Raw genomic sequence first — 13429 nt, forward strand, 5'->3', positions numbered from 1 at the left:
TGCATCTCCTGTGACAACACGGAGGACTGTAACCAGGGAGCTGTGCCTCATCACCACCACAGAGGTGACCACCCTGGCTGCTGAGTCCTTAGTATCACAGGCCATCTAGAAGACACCTTTTGCTACTGTTCTGCCTTCCTCTACTAAAGCGGCAAGCCCCTGGGCTTGGTCCTGTGGGAGAGCCTCCTTAACCTGTGGGACTCCATCAGCAAGTTCAAAACTGTACCTGCCAAACAGGGCCTGGTGATTAGACACCCAAAATTGTAGGCTGTCCACTGCATAACTTGTCCTGCCAAACCAGTCCAGTCTCTTGGCATCTTTGTTTTTTGGCTTGCCAATCACCTGTCCCTTCCTGTTCCTCTCATTGACAGTGGACATGACCAAAGGTCCCCGCTGGAGGGTGCATCTACAAATATTCAAATCCTTTTGCTAGGATGTAGTACTACTTTCCTGCCGCCTTAGAAGTAGGCAGAATAGAAGAGTGTGTTTGCCATAGCAGTTTTGCAATTTTAAGGGCTCCTGTGTGGACAGGCAACTTGTCAATCTCCAAGTTCAAACTGGTAGCCACTCTTTTAAGGAGGGCCTGGTGCTCCTTGAAATCATTGGGGAGCCTGTCCACTTGGGAGGGGCCTGTGACTGCTTCAGCTGGAGATGACTATGACAACTGCACCACAGAGGGGAGGGGTGGCTTCCCCTTCCCTCTCAGGGGATGGCTCCTTAGGTGTTGGAGCCTGCTGTGCTGGCCCCGCATTGGATTTGGTACCATGTTCCAGCACCAGGGACAGTTTGTCTGAAGTGGCCAGAGACGAATGGTGCGGATACAGTACAAACATAATAGGTACACCCCCCCAGATTCCAGTACAGCTATTGAGTGGGTCACTGTCCGTGTTGCCATGCCATCGCTGCAGGAGCCGCAGCGGTGTCATGGGTCAAATCAGAGACTGATTTCTCTCCTTCCGTGATGGAGGAGGAGGTGTCTGAGTCAGAGGACAAATGCATGTTAGAGGGAAAAAACAAAATTACAAAAAACCCATTTGATTTGGAGGGAAGGGATTTTTTTTTGTGGGGGGGGCATGTGTCACACTGTGAAGAAACAATTGCCCAGCTATGCCCTGACAAGGATCTTTTGCAGCTTGTTTTTCACGGGACCTTCTAGAAATGTCTCCCTCTGAGTCCTCTCCTGTAGGCTCCTACTCCCCCCTAAGTTGGGGGAGAGGGACTCTGCCAGAATTTCCTGGCTCAACCTTGGAGGAAGGGGGACTGAATGGGACCCTGCTTCTCTTCCCAGGGCACTTAGGACTCATTTCAGGACTTGGGGCAGGAGGGGCTTATCCTTGGGGTTCTAAATTGCCCCAGGACTTACTCCCCAGGCTGGCAGAATGTACTCCTTTTTGTCCATACAGTCTCTCTGTGTCCTTCTCTAGGTCTCCTAGTTGTTTTTCTGTGGAGGAGTCATGGCTTCTTAGGGGGCTGGAGGCCCCCCAATGTTTGTCTGAGTCAAAGCTCCATGCCCTAGCAGTGCAAGGGTCAGCTGATTGAGAACAGGCAGGGCATAGTTTGTCCTCTGTAGAGCCTGTTCATGATGCCTCACAGCTGGAGCATTTTTTATGCTTAGCCTGATGCTTGCACACCTGCTCTGTCATCCCTAAGTGGGGCAAAGGAGCCCATTACAGAGGTGTTGCAGCAGTGACTCTCGGTGCCTTCAATTATGCACTGCTAAATACTTGGTCCAGGATGAGAAGAGAACAGAGAAAGCTGATTGCCACTACCCTCTCCCCCCCCCCCAAAAAAAGAGGAGGGGACAAAGGAAAAGTCAGGAGCAAAGAGAATCACTACTGACAATCTGTATTGGGGGACTGTGACTCTTGAGAGCCAGGCTCTCTCCCTCTGTGTGTGGGTGTGAGAGAGAGTGAGTGAACGCACTGTCACTTTAAGCCCCCCCCCCCCCAACTCACATGGAAGTTTCGTTCCTCCTGGCCTGGCCCCCACCGGAGATCGAGCGGCGCAAGCAGGCAGGGTGCAGGGAGGGACTCCGCTCTGGGCGGCGGTGGGCTGGGCTGGGCCACCGCACCACTCTGGGCTTCTGTGGCTGGGGTGGTAGAGCTGGAGGGGGCAGGGAGAACCCCGCCGGCCCAGCACCGGGGAGGGGATGGAGAAGAGAGGATTCCAGCCACAGTCAGCAAGGGGAATGGTGCCCCACACACCTGCATATGCCTAGGGACAGCCCTGAGCTCATATCTAGCAGAACTGTGAGAGCTGCTGGGCTGCAGAAAGCATAGGCTTGATAGGATTTCACATCTTTCGAGACAGGTTGATATTCCCGTCTATCATTCCTAGATAGATTGTTGTGCATTATCCTCTTGCTCCACCCAGCCATATTTCCTGTGCGCACGGGCAGGAAAGTACATGCATGCAAACACACACTTCCAGTGCCCACAAGGAGGAAAGTAAAAGTGAATTAAGCTAAACCTAATTAAGGCCACTTTAATTTTGAATAACAGGATCTACTCGGGGATTTAATGCGGTTTAGCTAATCCACTTCAAATTCATACCTTTAATTTGGATTAGTTTTTCTGGATATTCCTGTGTAGCCAAGCCCTTGATAGTACCAACTTCCAGACTGAAGCGTATCAGGTATCATATTTAGATGAATTCTGCAATTATAGCTGATTACCAACATAGAGTCCCTTGGATTAAGAACACAGGGAAGTTGGGAGTATTGTGGCATACTAGAAATGAAGAGCTAAGGGCTGAAGACATTAATTATTAGGAAGAGATTTGAATGTGAATCTTCTACTCATCACTTTTGATTAAAGTTTCCACAAGAATTAAAAGGCAACTTGCTCTCTTAGGTCTCAGTTATTCCCCATTTCAAACCCAAACTTCCTTCTATCCCACACAAACCTGGATTCTTTGCTATTGAAAACTTTTTGCAGTGCTTTGCAAGTGTAACAATTTTGTTAACTGTTCAGAGATTATGTAAATAGTTGCAAAGAGGCAGCCATGTGCAGTGCACAACAAGTAGTTTTATTGATTCTACAAAACCTAGGAATTATGCTACATATTTTTGAGCATCATCTACTAGCACCTTAACTAGGAACTGTTTACATATATACAGCTACAGAGCACTTCTGTAATACGAGTTCCATGGTTAAGTGAAATAATCATTTTCCCCCGTTCTCTGTCTCCCAACCCAATTGTTGTGACTAACATCACAATCCTGCAAATGCCTGTGCACATGCTTAACTTTAAGCATGTGAGTATTCTCACTGAGTTCAGTATGACTAACACGTGTGTTTGCAGGATCTGGCTCTGACATCATACGGAGTATTAGTTCAGTGCTGACTCAGAAGGAACCCATCCATTTAATCACCAGCTTCTGTGTTCTCTTTATAGCCTACATGTTTGACCACTCCCAGTTCTGCAGAACTATGAGATCACAGCGGAAGGCAAGTATTAGGCAATCCTCATTCTGGCTTGGTATCATATATTATTATTATTATTCATTGGTGTGAATTAAAATTCTCATATGAATTGGCACATTTATATGTAAAAAATAGTAACAAGTAAAGGGATTCTTATTAATGTTAGAACATATTTATTCAGACACTTGTGCACAGCCTACATTTTACTGCAGTTTGTATACACAGTATGCCCATTTTAACTCCATACTAAAAAGGGATGTAGCAATGATTCCTAACACTGGAAATAGACATATTAATTTTTATACATAAAATCATCAATTGATAGGGTGCCATTTATATAATCAAGACGTATTAAAAACTGTGTAGAAAATGAATACACCTTTAAAGGCATGCACAATTATTTTATCTTACCGGCTGGATGTAGTGCTGGGCTTCACGCAGAAAAGATGTGGTCAGATCTGAGAGACCCATGAATTGTCACTGGACAAGTCCCTTGCCTATTGTGCAATGCTCCATTTCACTTACCAGTTGAAATAGTTTTCATTCCTGTGCCATAGGGAGAACAGCACGTGAAGTATATCTAAAGGCTAATTCTCTCCTGGCAAAAGACAACGAAGGAAAACGTAAAAAAAAAAGCAAAAAAAAAAAAACCATGTCAGAGAACCCATCCATTAATGTTAAGAATTGTTCTGACAGCAACTGAATCCTTCTAGAAAGGTCTTACTGGAGAAATTAGCACTGGATTTAAAGTACTGTAAATTGTCCAGATTTACAGAAGCACAAAGGCAGGCCTTAGGATACCCCAAAGTCTTCTGCTGGTCCTTAACATGGTCCTATCCTAAGGGCTGTAAGAGATTGTATTTTTGTAACCTTCACAAAAAGACACAGAAAAACAAAGCAGATTTAATAATAATAAAATTAGCACAGAAACACACTAAGCTAAAAGCACGATCACTATAGCTGCATGGCAGAGCCTTATTTGTGAAGGGTCTATACATCAGACCCATTAGATATTTTAAAGTAATAACACCTTCCTGAATTATTTCTGGTTGAACTTCATTCGTAAAATGTAAGGCAAATGGGGTAACAGCAGAAAAGAGTGATTTATGAAATTAGTGATCCTTGGAACAAAAATTCCTAACATTCAGGCCTCGTCTACGCTGAGTTTTGAACTCTGTTTGAAAATTAAACTTAACTCCATTTAAACAGCAGTTCTAAGCCTGGGGCCTAGTCCTGCTCTATTGCAGGTAATATGTTTTTTGAGGGTCTGAGGGTTAGCTGGCCAGCAAAGACTAAAGTGCTGTAAAATAGTGATTTAAAATCAAGCTGTGTGCTTGTTGTAAAATGTTGTGATCTCTTAATACAGGCCAGGCGAATGATACTTTCAAAAAGTTAGTTGAAAGTGCAGTGTGGGATGGACCATCCATAATAACCAGAGCTGACACACATTGAGTGAAGAAGGGTTCTGCAGAACATTCAATCACAGCCAGTGCTCTTTCAGACTGCAAATGTCGTTTCTTTGTAGGCTAGCATATTTAAGTGCTATATACAGAAAAAGCTGTGGTGGTTCTTCGAGTGGCTTGCTCATGTCCATTCCATATTAGGTGTGTGCGCTCCCACAAGTATTTCCCTCAGCAGTATCCATAGGGGACCAGTTCTGGTGCCCTCTGGAGTGGCGCCCGCATGGCACTGTATAAGGGATGCCACTGACTCCTCCTACCCTCAGTTCCTTCTTGACGCCAGTGACAGTGCTGGAACGTCTGCTGCTATGGCTAGCGTTGATTCCTTCTCTTACGAACTTTGAAAACCTGTAATATAGTTGTATATAGTGAGTAGTTTCTTAGTGACGCTTCATAATAGTTCTCAAACTCTTCGTTAGTCCTGAACAGGACTCAGCTGGGGGACTGGGCATGCCCCGGCCCCCAGGCTTTAAGCCCTGCGACTGTTGTAAATGACCTATGCTTGTCAGCGATCCACATACCAGCTGCCTAAGGTGCTTAGGTGAAGGGCACATAAGTGACAAGTGTCGTATCTGCAAGTTTTTTAAACCTAGGATGAAGGAGGAGTGTGATATCCGTCTAAGAGTGCTCCTAATGGAGTCGGAACTCACTTCGGCACCAGAGCAGTAGTCCAACTCCACACCAAGCACTGTGGCCTCTGTGCACAATGCTCCCTTAGCACTGTCCACAACCCAGCACCCGTCTCCCTCAGTGGCTCCGGTCAAGAAGCCGAAAAAAACCGAGGGGAAGATCTACCACTCGTACAGGAATGGAGAGGGCTGGGGATGAGCCAGAACCCGTGTCAGGGAGCTCAACATCCCCTTCGGAAAGTCTGGCCCAACTAAAGTTGAGCTTTGCAGCCCATCCCGTACTTCGCCGGTGACTCTGGATAGCGGTGCAGGCCCCAGCCAGCATCAGGTGCCATTGATGCTGGAAGCCCTTCAAGCAGCTCAGGAGATCCTGATGCTCTCGGTGCCTCCCACACCAGCTCCAGTGGTACCCCGATCTCAGGGAAAATCCACGATGGGATCTATGCGTGTATCCCCATCTCAGCAGCACCACTCCCCATCGAGAGGGACCTCCCACCATCGCTCACCTGCCCGGAGCCCTCACACCTCAGGGACTGGAGAGGTAGGCTCAGCGGAGCCCTCTTTATACCAGGAGCACTGATGGAATGACTCAAGGCGTACCTCGCCGGTAGATTGGCGTAGACCCTCTGAGGCACGCGCCACCTGACAAGAACTCCAGGACCAGCCCTTACTGTCTTCAATGGCCCAGTACCAACTGAGGATCAGGGATTGCACATCGCTGGACCATCATCGCCCGTTTCCTAGCAGTAGGTTGCCCTGCTCAGGAAGATCCTCCCAGCAACTGGCCTGTATTAGCTCCAGGTCCAGTTTGATGTCCCAGTACCATTTAAGTGGCGTGAGGCGTGGATCACTGGGTGTCTGATGCAGATCTGCCCAACGCCATCAGTCCCCAAGATTCCAACAAAGACGCTAGTCTTGCTCGGACAGGTCGGCTTCGGGACACAGTGACCAGCATCCATCGGACAAGTGCCACTGCTCTACCTGATCCTGGTCGTCCGGTATTGACTACTCCATTTATACTTCCGGCATGGAGCAAGATTCCCTGACTGTGGGACAAGCCCCAGTACCCATAGTGCAGCCTACATCATCAGCATTGAAACTTGTCCCATGGTCCCAGGCGCAGTAGCCAGTGCCATGGTACCCATGGAACCCTTGGGGGTTTGCTCAACCTTCACAGGCTGCTCAGTTGGTACTGGGAGCCCTGGAGAGGCCAGTGGCCTCAGTATCACATCTCCCTCCAGTATCCCATCTCCCTCCAGTGCTCGAGGAAGACCCAGGGGAACAGTTCAAACTGCAGCAGCCACAGGGCCAGGGGAGCCAGCCTCAGCAGGACCAGGACCACTTGAGCCACCTGCCAAACAGTTATTTTGAGGGTGCACCCGAGGGCAACCTACCAGACTATCCCCTGGATCCATCCGTCCTAGTGTTCTCCAACCATCTTTCCCTTTGTCCCTGCTTGGATCGCTATAACCTCAGACCGATGGGTCCTCAGCACAGTGGAGAAGGGTTATATCCTCCAATTCCTTTTGAACCCTCCCGCCCCCCATCAACCTTCCCCGTTCCTCTTCAGGGAGCCCTTTCATGAGAGTCTCCTCGCACAGGAGGTAAAGAGGTTACTACAGCTGGGTGCAATGGAAGAAGTTCCTCTCGAATACCAGAAAAAGGGGTTCTATTTCTGGTACTTTTTAATCTCAAAGGCCAAAGGCAGACTATGGTCCATCTTGGACCTGAGAGACCTCAACAAGTACCTAAAGAAGTTAAAGTTCCACACGGTGTCCCTGGCTTCTATCATCCCCTCCTTGGATCCAGGAGGCTGGTATGCTGCCCTCGACTTGAAGGACGCATACTTCCACATAGCGATCTTTCAAGGACACAGACGCTTCCTCCAGTTTATGGTGGGACCCCACCACTAGCACTTTGAGGTCATCTCGTTCAGTCTGGCGACAGCATGCAGAGTTTTTACCAAGTGCATGTCGTGGTAGTGGCTTACCGCAGGCACTGGAGTATCCAGATCTACCCATACCTTGACGACTGGCTTGTCATGGGCAGCTCCAGGTCTCAAGTCCAAAGGCATATTGCGGTGTTTCAAGCCACATGCCGCTCTCTGGGCTTACTGGTAAACAACAAAAAGTTGATGTTAGAGGATAGAGTTCATTGGAATGGTCCTTGATTCAACCTGTGCCAAGACGTTATTGCCACTGGAAAGGTTTCACACATTGATGAACCTCATTGCAGAAGTCTTCATGTTCCCTTTGACTGCAGCCAGGGTCTGTCTGCACCTGCTGGCTCACAGCACTTACGTGGTCTGCCATGCCAGGCTCTAGATGTGGCCCCTGCAACAACGGCTGGGGACAGTATATTCCCAGTCCTGGGACCCCCTGGAAAAGATTGTTACCATTCCCTAGGTGATGCTCATCTCGCTGCGATGGTGGACCGACTACAGGACAGTCTTGGAGGGGGGTTGGTTCAACAACCCCCCTCACTCCATTAAGTTGGTGTCGGACACCTCGGACCTTGGCTGGGGTGCACATCTCAGTGACTTCCAGACTCCGGGGATGTGGTCCCCGGAGGAGGCAAAGTTACATATAAATGTCAAAGAGCTCTGAGTCTGGCTGGTGTCTGGAGTCTTCCTGCTCCACCTGTTGGGCAAGGTGGTGCAATTCCTGATGGAAAACACAGCCTCAGTGTTCTACATCTACAGGCAAGGGGGACCGCACTCGTTGGCTCTCTGTCAGGAGGTGCTCCATCTATGAGACTTCTGCATCAGTCATGAAAATCCACCTGGAAGCTGGTGTCAAGAATACGCTGGCGGACCAGCTCAGCAGGGACTTCTCCTCTCACCACAAGTGGTCGCTCCATCCAAAGGGAGCCTGCATGATCTTCCAAAGGTGGGGAACTCCCCAAGTGCACCTGTTCACTACCAGACAGAACAGGAGATGCCACAGGTTTTGGTCTCGGCATGGTCTGAGCAAGGGCTCCCTCCCGATGCCTTCCTCCTAGAGTGTTCAGGGAGCCTGATGTATGCAGTCTGTCAGATTCCACTCATCAGCAGGGGCCTGGCAAAGATCAAGATTGACAAAGCACAGGTTGTTGTTATCACCCTGGCGTGGCCTCATCAGCACTGGTTTGGCATGCTCATGAACTTGTCAGTGTCCCCTCCCTGGCCCCTGCCCAACCAACCAGACCTGCTTTCACAGGACCACAATTGGCTTTTACTCCAACCTTGGGTCCCCTCACCTCATGGCATGGATGCTGTGTGGCTGAATCCAGAGGAATAGACCTTTTCGGAAGGAGTCCAGGATGTCCCCTGGGGAGTAGGAAGCCCTCAACTAGACTGACTTACCTGGCCAAGTGGACAAGTTTTTCCTACTGGGCATCTGGACGTGGCATCTCTCCCTTGTGTTCTTCCATACAGGCTATCCTGGACTACCTGCTCCATTTGAGGAACCAGTGCTTGGAACACACTTCCATTAGAGGGCATCTTACAGCCGTCTCTGCTTTTCACCTGCCGATCCAAGGATAGTCGATGTTTTCCCATGACATGATGGTCCGATTCTTGAGAGGGCTTGAGAAACTCTTCCCGCAGGTGTGGGCACCTGTCCCACAGTCAGATCTTAACTTGGTCTTCTCTAGGCTCACCGGCCCGCCCTTTGAACTGCTGTGTTCCCGCTCCCTTTCCCAGCTGTCATGGAAGGTCGTGTTCCTGGTGGTAGTGATATCGGCGAGACGAGTATCTGAACGTACAGCCTTGATCTCAGAACCGTCGTACATGGTCTTCTGTAAAGACAAGGTTCAGCTGTGGCCTGACCTGGCCTTCCTGTCGAAGGTAGTATCCACCTTCCATCTGAGCCAGGACATCTTCCTCCCAGTGCTCTGTCCCAAACTGCACAAGACCAGCGAAGAGAGACATCTTCACCTACTGGACGTCTGAAGGGCCTTGGCTTTTTATTTAGAACGTACCAAGCCTTTCCATAAATCAACTCAGCTCTTCATTGCTATGGTGGATAGGATGAAGAACCTCCCAGTGTCATCGCAGAGGATTTCCAATTGGATGTCCTTCTGCATAAGGACCTGTTATGACGTTGCGGGGGTCCCGCCACCAATTGTCAGAGCTCACTTGACGAGAGCACAGGCATCTTCGGTGAACTTCCTGGCACACATCCCTAATCCAGGACATCAGTAGAGCTGCAATGTGGTCCTCTGTCCACATGTTCACGGCTCATTATGTCATCACTCAGCAGGCCAGGGATGCTGGGTTCAGCAGAGCTGTGTTGCAATCTACATGTCCGTGAACTCCTACTCACCTCCATAGGTACTGCTTTGGAGTCACCTAATATGGAATGGACATGAGCAAGAAGAAAAGACAGTTACCTTTTCCGTAACTGGTGTTCTTTGGGATGTGTTGCTCATGTCCATTCCACAACCTGCCCTCCTTCCCCACTGTTGGAGTTTCTGGCAAGAAGGAACTGATGGTGAGGGAAGCCAATGGGACGCCACTCCAGAGGGCATCAGAGCTGTTCCCCTACGGATACTGCTGAGGGAAAAACTTCCAGCACTGGTGCATGTGTTGAGCACCCACACCTAATATGGAATGGACATGAGCAACACATCATGAAGAACACCACTTACGGAACAGGGAACTGTCTTTTCTTAGTTTATACAAGTCATTGCCCTATAAAGCTCATTAGAAAGAATGTTCAGCATCCTTAAGGATAGCCTCAGTTACAGAGTCCCGCTAGAGATTGGTTTGTCCATATGAAGTTTGCATAAGAAGTTCTCTGACGGAAATTATTAGAGCTGGTCAACATTTTTCAATCTTAATTTCTTAAAATTTTGACAATTTTTAAACACACATGGCTAAGCTGACCAAAATCATTTTCTAAATATTTATTTTGAACAAGAAAAAGGAAACTTGATTTTAAAAATGATAAAAATGTGAAAAAATTGTAATTTTTTTTTTAAAAAGCGTGCGACAAGCTCTTGAAGCCAGGTACTAGAGAAGCTTCAAATAAAAGCCTTAGATAGATCAGTAATATGAGATAAGGAGTTGTTCATTCAAAAGTTAGCATTCAAGATGACATTTGAAAAAGGAATCACTGATCAGATTGATTTTCATTAAAATGATGCTCCTTCCATTCAATGAATGGAAATTTGGTTCTTTTTTATATTATTTAAAATAATTTAAAATTCTCAAATTGCAGACTTCTTTTATTTACTCACTCAGTTAAAGTGTGTAAGGTATATAAATGTCTCACATCAAATTTCACTCTCAGGGCACTCCAGCACTGACTTGCAATGCCAGCAAATTGCCTATCAAAACTTCCAGTATTAGGACAAAATAAAAAAGAATGCTGCTAGTTTTTACTTAACATGATATTATAGATCCCAGCCTTGTTGAATTTAATACCAAATGAAGAATGTGACAGAGGGAGAGAGCTGGTTTGGTAAACCACAGAAAGAATGAAATTTCACCAAAAAACAGAAAAGTTCCATGAAAATGTTGGAAGATTTTTTTCTCTCTCTCTTGCCAACGCTGTAAACAGAAATCGGAAGTAGACTGAAGTTTTTATATGATCAGAACCTGGAAGCATTAAAAATACTGGACTAATTTTAAAATAAGACAATTGCTAAAGTAAAACTTGCCACTAACATTGACCCTTTGTATTTAAGTAAATGAAATTCTAAAAGATTATGGCTCCAATCCTCCATTGAGTTTAATTAGATCCCCACTGAAGCCAATGAGATATCAATATATTTTACTGATTCATTTCATACATCTATTCTGGGACCTAGCTGTCATTTATCATATTAGAAACCTTCTACTTAAACCATGCTCCTATTTAAAAATATATATGATCAGGCTCAATTTAAATGCAAAGCAAATTACAGTACATTCCCTAGCAAATAACTTTTCTTCCATCCATTAATCTCCAGAATGCAAGCTGATTTCAGTAGCAAAATATAATTTTACAGAACAATTGGGAAGTGGATGGGTGGGGAAGAGAGCTCCAATTTTACCTGGTAAGTGATTGCATAAAACCATAAACAGAACTGATTGGGGGAGAGTGGAAATTGCTAAGAGGGAAATTTGTGCTATCCTTTCTCTCCAAGCCTTTATATAAAATTCAGCAAAATCAAAGAAATGAATTTTAACAAACACTTTGCTACCCATGGGTTTTTGAGAAAATAATTTATCTCCCACATATATTTACTTCATTTAAGGTTACCAGTCACTATTTCATATTAAATATATGCAGTGATTATGAAATGTTTCTTTAGATTGATCTTAATGATTAAACCTTTTTGCATATTTGCTTTAAAATTAGCTGCTTATAATTTCACAAACCTTTCCCTGCCATTTTAATTTGTCCTTTCCCATACTGAAATAAAGATTGTTTAAAAGCATTAGAGCTAGTGATGATCTGAATTTAAGTCTGTACTTGAGCTGTTAGAACTTAAATGACATAACTGACAAAAAAACTCAAGACAGTGGCATCTGGCTGAGGAATGGGGACCTCGTTAGAGATTGGGATAAACAAGTGTGAAAAGGCTTCTACATTTATTAAGTCTAAAAGACAAGGTTACACACCTGTAATTGGAGGTTCTTTGAGATGTGAGGTCCCCGATTGTATTCCAAATGCAGGTGTGCATGCACACCATGCGCCAGAGCTGGAAAATTTCTGTAGCAGCGTCCATTGACCCACATAAGCGTCGTACACAGCCTCATGTTCCAGTTGAGGTTATGAGAAACCTTGAGGGACGACACCCCCTCAGTCACCCTTTTACTGATGAGCAGTGCAGTCTGCAGCAGAGGGGACAGAGGACAGGTACTGGAATACAAATAGGGACTACACATCTGAAAGAACTGCCGTTTTACAGGTAAGTAACATCCTCTTCTCCTTCAAGTGCTGGTCCCAAGATGTATCCAAATGCAAGTAAGTTCCAAGCAGTGATCAGCACAGAGAGGGGTGCATGGATGCAAGAAGTATCACAGTCTACAGGACCGCTCTTCTACCGCCCCCTGGGCGATGGCGTAATGAGTCCTGAAGGTATGCATGGAATGCCACGTCGCCACCCAGCAGATGTTGTGCCAGGATACGACCACCAGGGAAGCAGAGGTGGCTGGCTGCGCCAGTACTGAGTACATTGTACTCCGGCCAATGACGTGGTGGTGGACAACTTGTAGCATGCACAGATGCAGGCAGAGACCCACTTTGAGATACAGTGGGAGGAGAGGGCCTGACCTCAGGGTCCATCTGCAATGGACATGAATAGGCATAGAGAGACATGAAAGACACAGGTTCTGTCAAGGTAAAACACAAGTGCATGGCAGATGTCGAGTGAGTGCAGGGTCCTGTTTGCAGGAGTGGCATGCACCTTAGGATGGAAGACTGGGAGGTGAATTGACTGGTTGAAGTCGAACTCCAAGATTACTTTCAAGAGAAATTTGGCATGAAGGCATATATAGGGGGGTGGGGAGTTAGCCATCATGGTTGTCAATTCGCAGACTTGCCGAGCGGAGGTGATAGCCACAAGCAAGATGAACTTCGTGGAGGGGTGGGAGAGAAAGCATGTGGTTGGAGGCTTGAAAGGGGGGGTCTGGTGAGGGTGGAGAGCACAAGATTGAGGTTCTGAGGGGGTGGGAGGGTTGACCATCAGTGGGAAGCTGTTCAGCAGCCCCTTCGGGAAGTGGGCAGTGGTGGGGGGAGTAAATACCAAGCACCCGTCCGCAGGGGGGAGGAAGGAACTAAGCACTGCCAGGTGGACAAAGACAGAGCTAAGGGTAAGACCTGAAGTCTTAAGCTCCAGGAAGTAGTCCTGGATGGTAGGGATGGATATGATGTCAAGGAGGGGGTGATGGTGTTGAGCCCAGGAAGTGAAATGTTTCCATTTCTCCACTCAGCATATTCTTGTG

The sequence above is a fragment of the Gopherus evgoodei genome, chromosome 1, assembly GCF_007399415.2.
Source record: "Gopherus evgoodei ecotype Sinaloan lineage chromosome 1, rGopEvg1_v1.p, whole genome shotgun sequence".
Lineage (NCBI taxonomy): Eukaryota > Metazoa > Chordata > Testudines > Testudinidae > Gopherus > Gopherus evgoodei.